The sequence below is a fragment of the Eulemur rufifrons genome, chromosome 7 (genome assembly GCF_041146395.1).
Source record: "Eulemur rufifrons isolate Redbay chromosome 7, OSU_ERuf_1, whole genome shotgun sequence".
Lineage (NCBI taxonomy): Eukaryota > Metazoa > Chordata > Mammalia > Primates > Lemuridae > Eulemur > Eulemur rufifrons.
The window spans coordinates 144,923,381-144,940,143 of record NC_090989.1 but is presented as its reverse complement, the minus strand read 5'-3'; positions in this window follow the sequence as shown (position 1 = coordinate 144,940,143).

The window sequence follows — 16,763 nt, the reverse complement described above, 5'->3', positions numbered from 1 at the left end:
TTTGTGTTTACATCTGGAGAAGTTTGATGGACTTTGATGTTTAAGCAAACAGATTCTAAAGAGCTTTGGGGAGAAAAGTGCTTGTTTTCACCAAAGTGTGAACACGCCTGCTATTTATGTGTTTGTACTCACTTTAGAAGCAAATTTGGCTTAGGAAAATTAAATGTTGTCGTGAATATCTTCCACTTTTCTGGTTTTACTGCATTCAGCCCTTGGGATCTGCCCTTCTCCCACTCCAAGAGCATTTGAGGCAGATAATTAAGCCAAGTACTTCTACATACATGAAAGAAAGGTCTGGAAAGACAGACTCCAAGTTATCAATAACTGTCTGTGGGAGTGGGATTTAAAAACTGGTGGTTAGGGGGTGACTTTTGCACTTTAATTTACTCAGTGTTGTTGAACTTTTAAGTTTTGGACTAAAAGAAAAACAAGATGATAATTAAAGGATCTCAAGCTCTTAGAACTTTTAAGTTATTCTCTTAAATCATAAGTATGTCAAAGAGGCAATAAAAACACAAAACACAATTTAGGAAGCAGGAAAATGAAAACATCCTTATCAGAACCTTTAGGATATCCTCAGAGGTAAATGCATATTCTTGAATACTTTCACTAAAGAGTGAAAGTAAGTTAACTAACCCCATGTAGTGGGTAGAATTGTGCACTCCAAAAAGATATGTTTAAGTCCTAACTCCCAGTACCTGTGAGTGTGACTTGTTTGGAAGTAGAGTTTTAGCAGATGTAATCAAGTTAAGATGAGATCATACAGGATTAGGGTCGGCTCCAATCCAGTGCCTGGTGTCCCGATAAGAAGAGGAGAATGTGGACATAGACACAGACACGCAGGGAAGACGACTATGTGAAGATGGAGACAGAGATTGGATGGTGCATTACAAGCTAATGAATCCCCAAGGGTTGCTGGCAAGCACCAGAAGCTACAAGAGGCAAGGAAGGCTTCTTCCCTACATCCTCCAGAGAGAGCTTGGCCCGGGTGACACCTGATTTTGGATGTCCAAAAGTGTGAGAGAATAAATCCCCATTTTAAACTACCCAGATTGTGGTACCTTTTTTTATGGCAATCCTAGGAAACTAATACACTCTATAATTCAGGAGGTTAGGAAAAAAAAATAATAATACTAAAAAAAAAAAAAAAATAGAGCCTGCAGGAAAGCAGAAAAAAAAAAAGGCAAAAGCAATGAGAAAACAGTAAAAACACAAAAATGAAATAATAATAAATAATTCCAAGGGCTGGTCTTTGAAACCAGAGAAAAAGACAAACCTCTCAAAAAAACCAAAATCAAAACAAACAAAAAACCTATAAAGAAACAAACCCGGTCAGAGATCAAAGATGGCGGAGTGGTGGTGACGGCCTGAATCTGCGCTCCCGGGAAGGAAGGCATCGATCCGGACCTGCCACAACGCTAGAAGACCGCTCCCACACAGGAACAGCGGTGTGAATCCACGGAGAATCAGCGTGGGACAAACAGAGCGAGTGAGGTCTGAGGTGAACGAAAATTGGGAACGCGGGACAGACACTAGCCAGCGGAGCGCGGGTCGGATACACCGGCCCCCAGCCGGGGCGGGTGCAGCCTCTCGGGAAAGCGGCTAGCCCTCCGCTCCCAATTGAACAGAGCCCTGACCCAGGCCAGCACAGAATCACTGAGGGATACGTGGCGCATTGGAGACAGGAGGCTTTTTTTGAGAAATTACCTTAGAACCTGGGGGATCTCAGCTGAGACAGCGCTTGGCGAGGTGGGACGGATCTGCCCCAGGGCAGAAAAACACAAAAGACTCCCGGACAGCAAATAGCGTTGTACCCTGTGCTGCCTTTTTCGGCAGTTCTCCAGCCGGTCACCCCCGGTGCGTGTCCTTGCTGGCCAGCCCCCGGGCAGTGGCGGTCTCTGCCTGCCGGGGAGCCGGTCCCCTCCAGCCCCGGAGCTCGGCAGGCGCCATCTTGAAAGCGAGAGCGAAACGGCTCGGGAGCCAAAAAGTGCCCAGCGGCTCTTTCTGCCCGTGCTGACTTTTTCGGCAGTTCTCCAGCCGGTCACCCCCGGTGCGCGTCCTTGCTGGCCAGCCCCTGGGCAGTGGTGGTCTCTGCCTGCCAGGGAGCCGGTCCCCTCCAGCCCCGGAGCTCGGCAGGCGCCATCTTGAAAGCGAAGGCAAAACCGCTCGGGAGCCAAAAAGTGCCCAGCGGCTCTTTCTGCCCGTGCTGCCTTTTTCGGCGGTTCTCCAGCCGGTGACCCCCTGGTGCACGTTCTTGCTCGCCAGCCCCCGGGCAGTGGTGGTCTCTGCCTGCCGAGGAGCCGGTCTCCTCCAGCCCCGGAGCTCTGCAGGCGCCATCTTGAAAGTGAGGGCGAAACCGCTCGGGAGCCATAAAGTGCCGAGCGGCTCCCTCTGCCCGGCGCCCTCCGCTGGTCTCTGAACCAACGCCAGGAGTGCGGGATATGCCGGGGCCGCGCTCGGGGTGAAGGGGCAGAGCTGCGCTAAGGCAAAAAAAAAAAAAAACAACACGAACAAGAAGAATAGGCTCGCCGAACTGTATATTTTATTCTTGGTAAATTTCTTCTGGGTTTTGTTTGTTTGTGTTTGTGTTTGTTTTTGGTTTTTTTTGGGTTTTTTCTTTTTTTTTCTTTCCTTTTCTTTTCTTTTTCTTTTTTTTTTCCGGCGGCGGACAGCCTCGGCGGGCACCTTTGCCCTCTGGGCCTCTGGCTGCCGCGCCTTTTTGAGCGCGGAGGTTGGATCCCCACCACCCTTGGAGCTGTGTGGGCGCGCAGACGTCATCTTGAAATCCACTGCGAAACCGCCCGGGACCCAGCCGGGCGGGCGTGAAGGGGCGGAGCTGCGCTAAGGCGTAAAAACAAAAACATCTAATGGCCGCTCCGGACCCAGCTGAGCGGAAGTGAAGGGGCAGAGCTGTGCTAAGGCGTAAAACAAACAAACAAACAAAAAAACATTGAGTCGCTGAATTATATACTTCAGATTTGTGTATCTTTCTGCCTTGCAGTGTGGTGAAGTGCTATGTAGTTTGTTTTTGTTCATTTTTGTTGGCGTTTTTGGTGTTTTTTGGTTTGGCTTTTTGCGTTTCTTTTCTTTTCTTTTTTTTTTTTTTTTTTCTTTTTTTTTCTTTTTTTTCTTTTTCTTTCTTTCTTTTTCTTCTTTTTTTTCTTTTCTCTTTCGTTTTCTCCTCTTTCTTTTCTTTCTTTCCTTTTCTTTTTTCTTTTTTTTCTCTTCTCTTTCTCCTCTCTTTTCGCCTTCTAACTGGGGACCCACGGTGAGCTTCGGAACGGGCCAGGTCCCTGGCTCTGGTACATACCGGATCCTGAGTAGTCACCCCCAGGGCCGGAGATCTGCGGGCACGCAATTGCCACTCTAGGGCCCACAGCCAAGTCACTGCGGAGCAATAGGGTACCAAGAGGCTCCCCGGACGGCCCTCTCCCCTGGTCCACGGACCTTATATAGGATCCCTGCCCAAGTGTAAACACTGAATACTTCTCCAGAAGCGAGAGTGTGGAACCTGATCCCTGGGGACATTGGGCCAAGACAGACTTTTGCCCGTGGGAGCTACAGCAACTGGGGCGCTGAGCAAGCAAAGTCACCGTCCTCTCCCCATAGCTAGTATCTTGCCGGCAGATAGAGTCAGAAGCCTCCCCTATAGAGGAAGAACCAAAGGGAAACAAACAAACAAAGAGAATTTCGGTCTACTATTAGTGTGGACCCTGCCTGCCTTCTGAAAGACCACAACACAGTGTCCTAACTCACCAAAGCGGTCCTGGATCACTCCAATCCTCTAGGATTGGACCCATCGGAAGCAGTCCCCCAACGGAAACAGAAAAATCTCTGAACAATACACAACAGTCTCCCCCTCTTGCCAAAAGAAGCAACATACCTAGACTGTTTCACACCCTAAGAATAGAGCACAAAGAGTCCTGTTAACCAGACTAAACCTATAAGTAAAGATCCATCGACAAATCTAGATGGGAAGGACCCAGCGAAAAAACACGGAGAGCAAAAAGAATCAAATGGAAAGCTCATCCCCAAAGAGAAATACCAGCTCCCAACCATTTGACACAAACCAGACTCAAAACACCAACATGTCACAGGAAGAATTCCAATTATGGATTATAAACAAGCTGAATAATATACAAGAATCAATGGATAAACAACACAAGGAAAACACACAAAAAATACAGGATTTGGAGGAAAAATTCACTAAAGAAATTGAAATATTGAAGAAAAACGAAACTGAACTCCTAGAAGTGAAGAATTCACTCAGAGAGCTACAAAACACTGTGGAAAGTCTCAAGAGCAGGGTAGATCAAACAGAGGAAAGAATCTCAGAAATTGAAGATAACTTCTTCCAACTAAATAAGTCAGTCACAGAGATAGATCGAAAAAGTAAGAGAAATGATCTGAGACTTCAAGAAATGTGGGATTATGTGAAGAAACCTAACTTGAGAGTTATTGGCATTCCTGAGGGTGAAGAAGATAACAAGCAAGGGTTGGACAAGCTATTTGAAGACATAATCGAGGAAAATTTTCCAGGCCTTGCCAATACTCTAGACATACAGATTCAAGAAGCTCAAAGGACCCCTGGGAGATTCATAGCAAATAGGAAAACACCACGCCACGTAGTCATCAGGCTGACCAAAATATCCACTAAAGAGTCACTTCTCCGAGCTGTAAGGAGAAAGAAACAAGTAACTTACAAAGGAAAACCCATCAGAATTACGCCAGATTTCTCAGCTGAAACCTTACAAGCAAGAAGAGGTTGGGGCCCCATTTTCACGCTTCTGAAACAGAATAATGCCCAGCCTAGAATCTTGTACCCAGCTAAGCTAAGTTTTCTATACGAAGGAGAAATCAAGACATTCTCAGATAAACAAAGGTTGAGGGAATTCACCAAGACAAGACCAGCCCTCCAAGAAGTACTCAAAAGAGAATTATACACGGATCAGCACAAGAAAGATCCACGAATGTAAAACTACTCAAGAGCTAAAGATGAAATTCCAGATACCACAATGGCCCAGGAGAGAAAACATCACAATGAAGTTCTACCCAACAAGCTGAACAAAAAACTGTCTCACCTATCAGTTTTCTCAATAAATGTGAATGGCTTGAACTCCCCGCTCAAGAGACATAGACTGGCCCAATGGATAAAAAAATACAATCCAAGTATCTGCTGTCTTCAAGAAACTCACCTAACCTGCAAAGATGCATTTAGACTGAAAATAAAAGGATGGAAATCAATATTTCAAGCAAATGGTAACCAAAAGAAAGCTGGTGTGGCAATCTTAATTTCCAATAACTTAGCTTTCAAACCAACAAAAATAATAAAAGACAAAGATGGCTACTACATACTGATTAAAGGCACAATTCATCAAGAAGCCATGACTATACTCAATATATATGCACCCAACCTAGGTGCACCTAGATTCATAAAGCAAACCCTACTAGATCTCAACCAAATGATAGATAACAATACTGTAATAGCTGGAGACTTTAACACCCCACTGACAGTACAGGACAGATCCTCTAAACAGAAAATAAACAAAGACATAATGGACCTCAATAGAATGCTAGAACAAATGGGCATGGCTGACATCTATAGGACATTCTACCCAAAGTCCACAGAATATACATTCTTCTCATCAGCTCACGGGACATTCTCTAAGATTGACCATGTCCTAGGACATAAATCATGTCTTCAAAAATTCAAAAAAATAGAAATTATACCATGCATCTTCTCAGATCACAGCGGAATAAAAGTAACAATGATCACAAACAGAAACCCTCACTCTTACTCAAAGTCATGGAAGCTAAATAACCTTCTCCTGAATAATTATTCTATAAAAGAAGAAATCAAGATGGAAATCAAAAATTTCTTTGAATTAAATGACAATGGAGATACAACTTATCAAAATCTATGGGATGCAGCTAAAGCAGTCCTGAGAGGAAAATTCATATCCATAAATGCCTATATCAAAAAGACAGAAAACATGCAAATAGACAACCTAACGAATAGACTCAAAGAACTGGAGAAAGAAGAACAGAACGATCCCAAACCCAGCAGAAGGTGAGAAATTACTAAGATCAAATCAGAACTAAATGAAAAGGACAACAAAGAAACTATAAGGGAAATTAATAAAACAAAAAGTTGGTTCTTTGAAAAGATAAACAAAATAGACACACCTCTGGCTAGACTAACCAAGAGCACAAAAGTAAAATCTCTAATAACCTCCATTAGGAACATGAAAGGAGAAATCACAACCGATGCTACAGAGATACAAGATATCATCTATGAATTCTACAAAAATCTTTATGCACACAAACTGGAGAACGTGGAGGAAATGGACAAATTTTTAGAAACACATAGTCTTCCCAGGCTCAACCAGGAAGAAATAGAGTACCTGAACAGACCAATATCAAGAAATGAAATCGAAACAGCAATAAAAAACCTTCCCAAAAAGAAAAGCCCTGGTCCAGATGGGTTCACACCTGAATTTTACCATACATACAAAGAAGAACTTGTGCCCATCCTACATAAACTATTCTCCAATATTGAGAAGGATGGAGTTCTCCCCAACACGTTCTACCAAGCCAATATAACATTAATACCAAAACCTGGAAAGGACACAACAAAAATAGAGAACTACAGACCAATTTCCCTCATGAATATAGATGCAAAAATTTTCAATAAAATACTAGCAAATCGAATCCAAGTACTTATCAAAAAAGTAATCCACCACGACCAAGTGGGCTTCATCCCCGAGATGCAGGGGTGGTTCAACATACGTAAATCTATAAATGTAATTCACCACATAAATAGAAGCAAAAACAAAAACCATATGATACTCTCATTAGATGCAGAAAAAGCATTTGACAAAATTCAACACCCTTTTATGATAAAAACGCTTAACAAAATAGGCATTGATGGAACCTACCTAAAAATGATACAAGCCATATATGACAAACCCACAGCCAACATCATACTGAATGGGGAAAAACTGAAAGCACTCCCACTTAGAACTGGAACCAGACAGGGCTGCCCATTGTCTCCATTACTTTTCAACATAGTATTGGAAGTCCTTGCGAGAGCTATCAGGCAAGAGAGCAGAATCAAGGGAGTCCAAATAGGGAAGGAAGAGATCAAACTCTCACTTTTTGCTGATGATATGATGTTATATCTGGAAAACCCCCAGGATTCAACCAAGAGACTCCTGGAATTGATTAACGAATACAGCAAAGTCTCAGGCTACAAAATTAATATACACAAATCAGAGGCATTTATATATGCCAATAACAGTCAATCGGAAAACCAAATTAAAGACTCAATACCCTTCAAAATAGCAACAAAGAAAATAAAATATCTACGTATATACCTAACTAAAGAGGTAAAGGACCTCTATAAGGAAAACTATGAAACACTGAGAAAAGAAATAGCAGAACTTGCAAATAGATGGAAAAATATACCATGCTCGTGGATCGGAAGAATCAACATTGTTAAAATGTCTATACTACCCAAAGTGATCTACAGATTCAATGCAATCCCTATTAAATTACCAACATCATTCTTTACAGACATAGAGAAAATAATTATACACTTTGTATGGAATCAAAGAAGACCCCGTATAGCAAAAGCAATTTTAAGCAACAAAAACAAAATGGGAGGTATTAATTTGCCAGACCTCAAACTATACTACAAGGCCGTGGTTCTTAAAACAGCCTGGTATTGGCACAAGTGCAGGGACACAGACCAGTGGAACACAACAGAAAATCCAAATATAGAACCATCCTCATATAGTCACCTAATTTTCGACAAAGCGGGAAAGAATATACTCTGGGGACAAGAATCCCTATTCAATAAATGGTGCTGGGAGAATTGGTTAGCCACTTGTAGAAGACTGAAACAGGACCCACAGCTTTCACCTCTCACAAAAATCAAATCACGGTGGATAACAGACTTAAACCTTAGGCGTGATACAATCAGAATTCTAGAAGAAAATGTAGGGAAGACTCTTACAGACATTGGCCTAGGCAAAGAATTTATGAAGAAGACCCCCAAGGCAATCACAGCAGCAACAAAAATTAATGAATGGGACATGATTAAATTAAAAAGCTTCTGCACAGCCAAAGAAACAGTCACGAGAGTAAACAGACCACCTACAGAATGGGAAAAAATTTTTGCATACTACACATCAGATAAAGGACTGATAACAAGAATCTATTTAGAACTCAGGAAAATCAGCAAGAAAAAATCAAGCAACCCTATCAAAAAGTGGGCAAAGGACATGAATAGAAATTTTTCAAAAGAAGATATAAAAATGGCTAACAAACATATGAAAAAGTGTTCAACATCTCTAATCATCAGGGAAATGCAAATCAAAACCACAATGAGATATCACTTAACCCCAGTGAGAATGGCCTTTATCAAAAAAACCCAAAACAACACATGTTGGCGTGGGTGTGGAGAGACAGGAACACTAATACACTGCTGGTGGGACTGCAAACTAGTGCAACCTCTGTGGAAAGCATTATGGAGGTATCTTAAACAGATTCAAGTAGACCTGCCATTTGACCCAGCAATCCCATTACTGGGCATATACCCAAAGGAAAAAAGGTCATTCTGTAACAAAGGCACGTGTACCCAAATGTTTATAGCAGCACAATTCACAATAGCAAAGATGTGGAAACAACCCAAATGCCCATCAATACATGATTGGATTAGTAAACTGTGGTATATGTATACCATGGAATACTACTCAGCTATAAGGAATGATGAAGATACAACATCTCTATGGTTCTCCTGGAGAGAGTTGGAACCCATTATATTAAGTGAAGTATCCCAAGAATGGAAAAACAAGCATCACATGTACTCACCAGAAAATTGGTTTCCTTGATCATCACCTAAATACAAATCTGGAAACGACACCAATTGGACATTAGACTGAGGTGGGGGGTGGGGGAGGGGATGGGGGTATGCCTACACAATGAGTGCATTGCGCACCGTTTGGGGAGTGGTAACATTTGAAGGTGCTGACTCGGGAAAGGGGGGGTGGGGAAAAAAATATGAAACTATTGTTTTTAACTTGCACTGTTCACTTAATAATTTATCATGAATATTTCCCATATTATTTCATATCATTGTACAAGAAATAATGTATACATTATGAGGACATACTGTATCTAACAAGATATACTGATAGACTCTTTGATTCTGTAAAATAAAAAAAAAAAAAATAAAAAAAAAAAAAAAAAAAAAAAGAAACAAACCCACAATGCACAATGTTGAACCCAGGCCCAGCCTTCATGCAGTCTCCGTCACCAGGCAGGTCTCTAGAGGGGACAAGAACAGCTGCTGGGTTCCTGCAGGGTTGCAGAGTGCAATCTAAAGGGACACTGGCCTCAGATGTCCAGGACACAGGTCACCAGGCCCTGCTAAGGCTCTGGACAGTGAGGCAGCTCCCAGAGGAAACTCAGGGCCCCCGGGTACAATGCTGTCTGAGGGTGTTTGCTTCACCTCTTCATCCAGGACGTGTTTTGAAGCATCCAGATGGGGAATGTCATAATTGCATCCATGGAAATGCAGTCCCTGGACCCCCTCAGCTCCAGAGGCCTTTGCCTCGTCCCACGTCAGCCCTCTCTCCTGGATCTCGGCATCACTGCCCTACCTCTGACTCACAGCCTCCTCTGCTCCACACTGCACCCACTCTTCATGTCTCCGCTTCTGCCACTTGTGCCCTAAGACCTCAGCAAGACCTGTCTAGTGTTTTCTCTTCTCACTCCTTTCGGCTCTACTTCGCTTCCTAACCAGCCCATCACTTCAGCCACTCTTTTGACATCACCCTCAAATCTTGACACTTCAGACGCACTGGAAAAACCCCACCTTGAGGCCAGCCCAGCAGGCTTCCCACGCAGGAGCCCAGGCTGCCGGATAATGCTGAACAAAATCGCAGGCTCCCGGCCTGCAGCCTCCCCCAGGGCGCGGGGGCCGTGCAGCCTGGTCAGCATCTCCTCCCTCCACTGCAGCTCTGTCCAGCCTTCACCACCATCCTCAGGCCCTGCCCAACCCACTGGCCTGTCACACTCAGCGGGGGAATCACCTTTGCCTTCTCAGAGAAAAATGGAAGCCATCAAATTCCCCGCATCCTCACAACAAAACCATGGGCACCAATATTCCCCACATTTGGTCACTCAACAAACATTCATGGAGCAACCTGCTATGTGCCGATGACCGTTCCCTAGGAGTAGAGTGATGAACAGCAGAGTCATTGTCCCTTCCTCAGAGGATGTGTCAACAGCTGAGGACAATAGGAAGCTATTAAAAGATGAGAACTAAAAATCAAATCCTAAGCCCCACAACCAGCTGAACAAAGGGGTCCCACCAAGGGACTGGATGGAGCCGGGGCAGGTAGCCACACCACCCTGGCAATGGTATGGAACAAAATAAAAATTTGGCCACCGATGCTGCCTCTAGCAAATCTCAGCTAAAAGGGAGAAAAGAGAACTAAAAATACAATCCTAAGATGCCCCAACTGACTGAATGGACCTCCTCTTGGCTGAGAGGATCCCAGAGAAACCTCAAACACTGAGTTCCCAGCCATGACGGGATGGGAAGGTGGATTTAGCCTTCTAACCCATCCCCTTTAGGATTTAGACACAACAACTGACCAGCATAAATGTTAAAATAGAGATCGAAGACTGACAGAACAGATTCCTTGTGGCAATAAGATACCAAATTATAAACAAGACCTAAGGCCATGCCAGGCAAGGGTTAAGTCGTGTACCCCTTACACTTAAGGAATAAACTGTTTTAACTGTCAGATGTTTTTCTTTTTCTATCTGCTAAACAAGCACTGGCCTTGAGATAAGCAATATTATTTATTAGTAAAGCAATTGCAGCTCATCCACCACCAGATGTGGACTAACTGACCCCCTGTTCCACAAGCCCTAACTACAGCTTTGCTTGGACAAGAGACTCACTTCATCCAGTAACTTTCTCTTTTTTTTTTTTTTTGAGACAGAGTCTCGATTTGTTGCCTGGGCTAGAGTGAGTGCCGTGGCGTCAACCTAGCTCACAGCAACCTCAAACTCCTGGGCTTAAGGGATCCTACTGCCTCAGCCTCCCGGATAGCTGGGACTACAGGCATGCGCCACCATGCCCGGCTAATTTTTTCTATATAGATTTTAGTTGGCCAGATAATTTCTTTCTATTTTTAGTAGAGACGGGGTCTCCCTCTTGCTCAGGCTGGTCTCAAACTCCTGACCTTGAGCGATCCACCCGCCTCGGCCTCCCAGAGTGCTAGGATTACAGGCGTGAGCCACCGCGCCCGGCCTAGTAACTTTCTCTTGATAAGAGACCAATGACCATGGGCTGGTTCTGGCTGGCTAAACAGAGGCAGCACTTGAGTGCCTTTGTGCCCCTGCTTCATATATATATATATATATATATATATATATTTGGAGACAGGGTCTCACTCTGTCACACATGCTGAAGTGCAGTGGCATGATCATAGCTTACTGCAGCCTCAAATTCCTGGGCTCAAGTGATCCCTCCACCTCAGCCTCCTGAGTTAGGACTACAGGGACATGCCCCACCAAGCCCAGGTAATTTTTGTGTTTTTTGTAGAGACTGGGTCTCACTATGTTGCCAACGCTTGTCTCGAACTCCTGGCCTCAAGTGATTCTCCCACTTTGGCCTCCCAACGTGCTAAGATTACAGGCATGAGCCACCGTGCCTGGCCCCATTTTTCCTTTTTTTTTTTTTTGATACAGAGTCTCACTCTGTTGCCTGGGCTAGAGTGCCATGGCGTCAGCCCAGCTCACAGCAACCTCAAAACTCCTGGGCTCAAGTAATCCTCCTGCCTCAGCCTCCCGAGTAGCTGGGACTACAGGCATGCCCCACCATGCCCAGCTAATTTTTGCTATATATTTTTTAGTTGCCCAGCTAATTTTCTTGCTATTTTCAGTAGAGACGGGGTCTCGCTCTTGCTCAGGTTGGTCTCAAACTCTTGAGTGCAAAAGATCCACCCACCTCAGCCTTCCAGAGTGCTAGGATTACAGGCCTGAGCCACCGCGCCCGGTCCATTTTTCCTTTTTTAATGGCCTAATCTGTGTGTGTGTTTTAATCAAGGCTTTGCAAGCCTCATAAATTGGATCTTATTTTACTATCTTCTGGATAAATTTCTGTGAAGTTGGATTATACGTTCCTTGACTATTTAGTAGAACTTGCCTTTTTGTCCTCTGTCAGTGGAAAAGAACCCACACTCTGTAAAATAAAGAGGTTTAGTCTCAGCTGAATATGTGCAACCATGGCCCAGACAGCCATGCCCGAGAAGCCTTGAGCAAGTGGTCTTGCTGTGATTGGGTTACAGTTTGGTTTTATACATTTCAGGGAGACAGGAATTACATGTGAACTCAACAATCAATACATGGTAGGGGTACATTGGTTTGGCCCAAAAAGGCAGGACTTATTGAACCGGAGGATTACAGGCTATAAATGGGTTTAAAGATTCTTTGATTTGTAATTGGTTAAAGAAATGAAGTTTTGTCTGAAGGGCTGGAATGTTTTAAGGTAAGATAAGGAAGTCTGTTAATCAGAGATAAGCAATCAGACATACATCGGACATATGCCAAGACTGAAGGGATCTGTTAAGTAAATTGATGACCTGCAGGTGTGGTTTAACCTTTCTCTTACATGGCCTTAGATTTGTTAATGATTTTGTATTAATATTTTATTGTTACAAAGAATACCTCCAAAAGGGACAGGGCATGACTAAGCATGTCTGACCTCCCCTCTGCTGGTGGCCGGCAACTCAGCTTTATGGTTTTTTGTAGGGGCATCTCCTGGGCCAACAGGGGGTCCATTCAGGCAGCTGAGGGGGCTTAAGATTTTATTTTGGTTCAAACCTCTTTCTTTAAACAATTTTTCAGAAAATATTTCCCCTTTTGGGGAATAACTTTAACGTCTTTATAAATATGATACATACATATTTTTTAAAATTCAAACATTACAGAAAAATACAAATAAGAAAATGTTTTAAATATTTCCATAAAACCTTCTATCTAGTAGAAACCACTCTTAACACATCCCTCTGTGTATAAATAAATGTCTAAAGTTTATATAACCACCATACATATATTGCATGTGGGTTTCCGATAAACTGATTACTTCCCTCAGCATTATGTCATGGACATCTTTTCATGTCAGTAAATATGGAGCTTTATCATAAATGATATTGATGACTTCATCTGAACAATAGTGTCTCCTAGCAATGACTTAAAGTTATTTTCAATTTTTCTGTATTTTTAATGTAACAAAGCTGTAATGAATATCCTTGTGCATACATGTTTTCATATTTGTGTAATTATCTCCTTCAGGTAAATCCTAGAAGGGTATTACTGGGTCAAAGGATATGCAAATTTTACATACTCATACACATTGCCAGACTCCCCTGCAGAAATGGTGCACAATTTGCATTTCTAGCCCCATGCAGAGAGAACGCCTTACTCTTTACTTCTCCACTCTCTGATTTTTACTAATCTTCCTTTATTTAAAACTAACATCCTTATCAACCTATGGCACATGCCATATAATTAACCTATGGAGAGTATGCAACTCAATGGTTGTTAGCATAGTCACAGAACTGTGCAACTGTCACCACAACCAATTTTAGGACATATTCATCACCTCCAAAAGAATCCCCATACCTCATAGCGTCACTCTTATGATCCCCAAACCCCAGTCCCCAGCATCCACTAATCTATTACCTGTCTCTATGGATTTGCCTATTCTAGGCATTTCAAATAGACAGAATCTTACAATATGTGGTCTTTTATGATTGGTTTGTTTCACCTAGCATAATGTTTCCAAGATTCATCCACATTATAGAATGTATCAGTACTTCATTCCTTTTTATTTTTGCCAAAGAATATTCTATCATATGGATACAGCACATCCATTTATCCATTCATCAGCTGATAGACATTTGAGTTGTTTTAATTTTTTGCTAGTATGAATAATGCTGCTATGAACATTTGTGTATAAGTTCGTGTGTGGACATACGTTTTTCTCTTGGGTGTATACCTAGGAGTGGAAGTGCTGGCCCATATGATAATTTTGTGGCCTTTTGAGGAGCCTCTTTCCCTATTTTTTTTTTGAGACAGAGTCTCACTCTGTTGCCCGGGCTAGAGTGCCATGGCGTCAGCCTAGCTCACAGCAACCTCAAACTCCTGGGCTCAAGTGATCCTTCTGCCTCAGCCTCGCAAGTAGCTGGGACTACAGGCATGTGCCACCATGCCCGGCTAATTTTTTCTATATATTTTTAGTTGTCCAGCTGATTGCTTTCTATTTTTAGTAGAGACGGTGTCTCGCTCTTGCTCAGGCTGGTCTCGAACTCCTGACCTCGAGTGATCCTCCTGCCTCAGCCTCCCAGAGTGCTAGGATTACAGGTGTGAGCCATGGCGCCCAGCCTTCCTTCCCTATTAATTGCTAATACTATTTATTTGTACCTTCTCTGTTTTCTAAAGAATACTGGCAGGTCCATACAATTTATCTTCCCAACCAAATTTTGACTTTCTTTATCTTCTATGTTATATATTTGTTTTCTATTTCATTGATCTCTGCTTTTATCTTTATCATTTCATTCTTTACATATTTGATGGGCATATGTAGCTATTCTATTTCTAACTTCTTAAATTGAAATTCTTCCCTTATTAATTTTCAGCCTTTCTTCTTTGTTAATATAAGCATTAAGACTCTAAGTTTTCCTGTTAGCATTGTTTTAGCTGTAATCCACAAATTTGGTAGACAATCTCTTTGTTATCATTAAGTCCTAAATATTTTCTAATTTCTGTAGTGATTTCTTCTAAGTCCCAGAGTTGTTTAGAAATGTTTCAAAATTTCCAAATCTGTGGAGGTGTTAACGGTGACCTTTTTGTTACTGAACTCTAACTTGGTGATTCTCAAACTTGAGCATCAGAATCACCTCGTTAAAACACAGAATTCTAGGCCCCACTCCCAGAGTTTCTGATTCAGTATTTCTGGGTGGGATCCTGCATTACAGTAGACACTAGCCATAGTGGCTATTTAAATTAAATTAAGTTTAATTGAAATAAATTTAATAATTCAACTCCTCAGTTATATCGCCCACATTTCAAGTGCTCAATAACCACATGTGGCTAGTGGTGCCTGTATTGGACAACATCGATATAGAACATTGCAGAAACTTCCATTAAACTATAATGGTCTAGTTGAAAGGCTTTAGGAGGCACAGTCAAATCCTTCTAAAATCTTCATAAAGAGTCTTACTGATTTGCTCTTGCACTGTACTTCCAACGGGTGCTTTGGGTAAATCTGAGCTAGGTCTACAGACCTGTGTCTGGGAGGCAGGAGGCCAAGCTCCATCCTGTCCGGCCTGAGCTACGGTCTCAACCTCCAGACCGGTGTCCTCACACCCACGTGTGCTCCTGCGGCCCACCTCCCACAGAGCCAGCTACCCCTGTGGGAGGCAAAGCTGACTGTACCTTTCCCTGCTTAAACCCATCAGAGGCTCTTCACAGCCCTCAGGATAAAGACCAAGTCCCTGCTCAGCCTAAGGGCCCAGCCACAGCCCGGGCATGCGAGGTGATAATGGGTGGCTCACTCGCTGTCCCTTCCCCTCTGGCCCCTGACCCTGAGGGCAGGGGCTGCTTGGCCCAGCAGGAGCAGGGTGCTGGGCACAGTGGGTGCTGGACAGAGTCTGTGGAAAGAAGGCACCAGGCGGGGGCGCTGCTGGGCTGCTGGCTGGGCAGGGCTGGGCGGCAGCTCCAGGTGGGGAAGTGGCCACCGGCCCTCAGCAGCCTGGGATGAGCCTGCGCCCACGTCTACCCAGGTGAACGTGTCCTTCTCGCTCTCCCTGGAGCTGCTCTCCTATCAGAAGCTCCCGGCCGACCAGATGCTGCCCGGGGTGGACATTCGGCAGAGCACCAGTGGAGAGAAGGAGATGGAGTTTGCTCAGGATCTGCTCCTGGAGTACACCAACCAGACCACGCAGGCGAGTCCCAGCCTGCCCCACGTGGGAGGGGTGGAGCCTGGCCGGGCTCTGTCCTGGTCAGAGGAGGACAGCACCAGCGGGGCCCTGCCCTGGGGGCTCAGTCTGGCCTGGAAAGAGGCCTGCCCTGAGCACAGAGAGATGAGGGTCATCCATCCTCACCTGTCTCAGGAGCCCAGAGCCAGATGAGGGGCTGGAGGGTGGGAAATCAGGGAAGGCTCCCTACAGGAGGTGGCACATGAAGCCTGTACACGGTTTAATCAAAGGAGAAGGAAACACACTGACAGCCAGGCTGAGGGAATGGCCTGATGGGTGGGGACAGTGAGCACCCGAGGCAGCTGTGAGGGACGATTCTCGGGCTCATGTGGGGCTTTGAGCACCAGGGTGAGCACCACTGGCCAGAAGGTCCCTGGGCGTGGTGTGGAGGCTGAGCTGGGGCCGCAGGTAAGGGGTGTGGGGGAATGGCCCAGGGAGGACTCCAGAGAGGCCAGAAGCAGCAGGCAGAGCAGTGGAGCCGGCTCTCCAGCCGGGCACCTGGGCAGCTGCTGGGGCGGAGGTGGGGGGCCCAGGCGATGGGGTTGTGTATGGCAGGCAGCACCTGAGGGTGATGGGGGGACTGTCAGGAGCTAGAGCAGGACACAGCTGGGGCCTAAGCCTGAGGGACAGTGCCGTCCTGGCCCATTCCCTGCACAGAATCTGCCAGCAGCCCCTGGCCTTTGATGGTGGCACAGCGCCCTA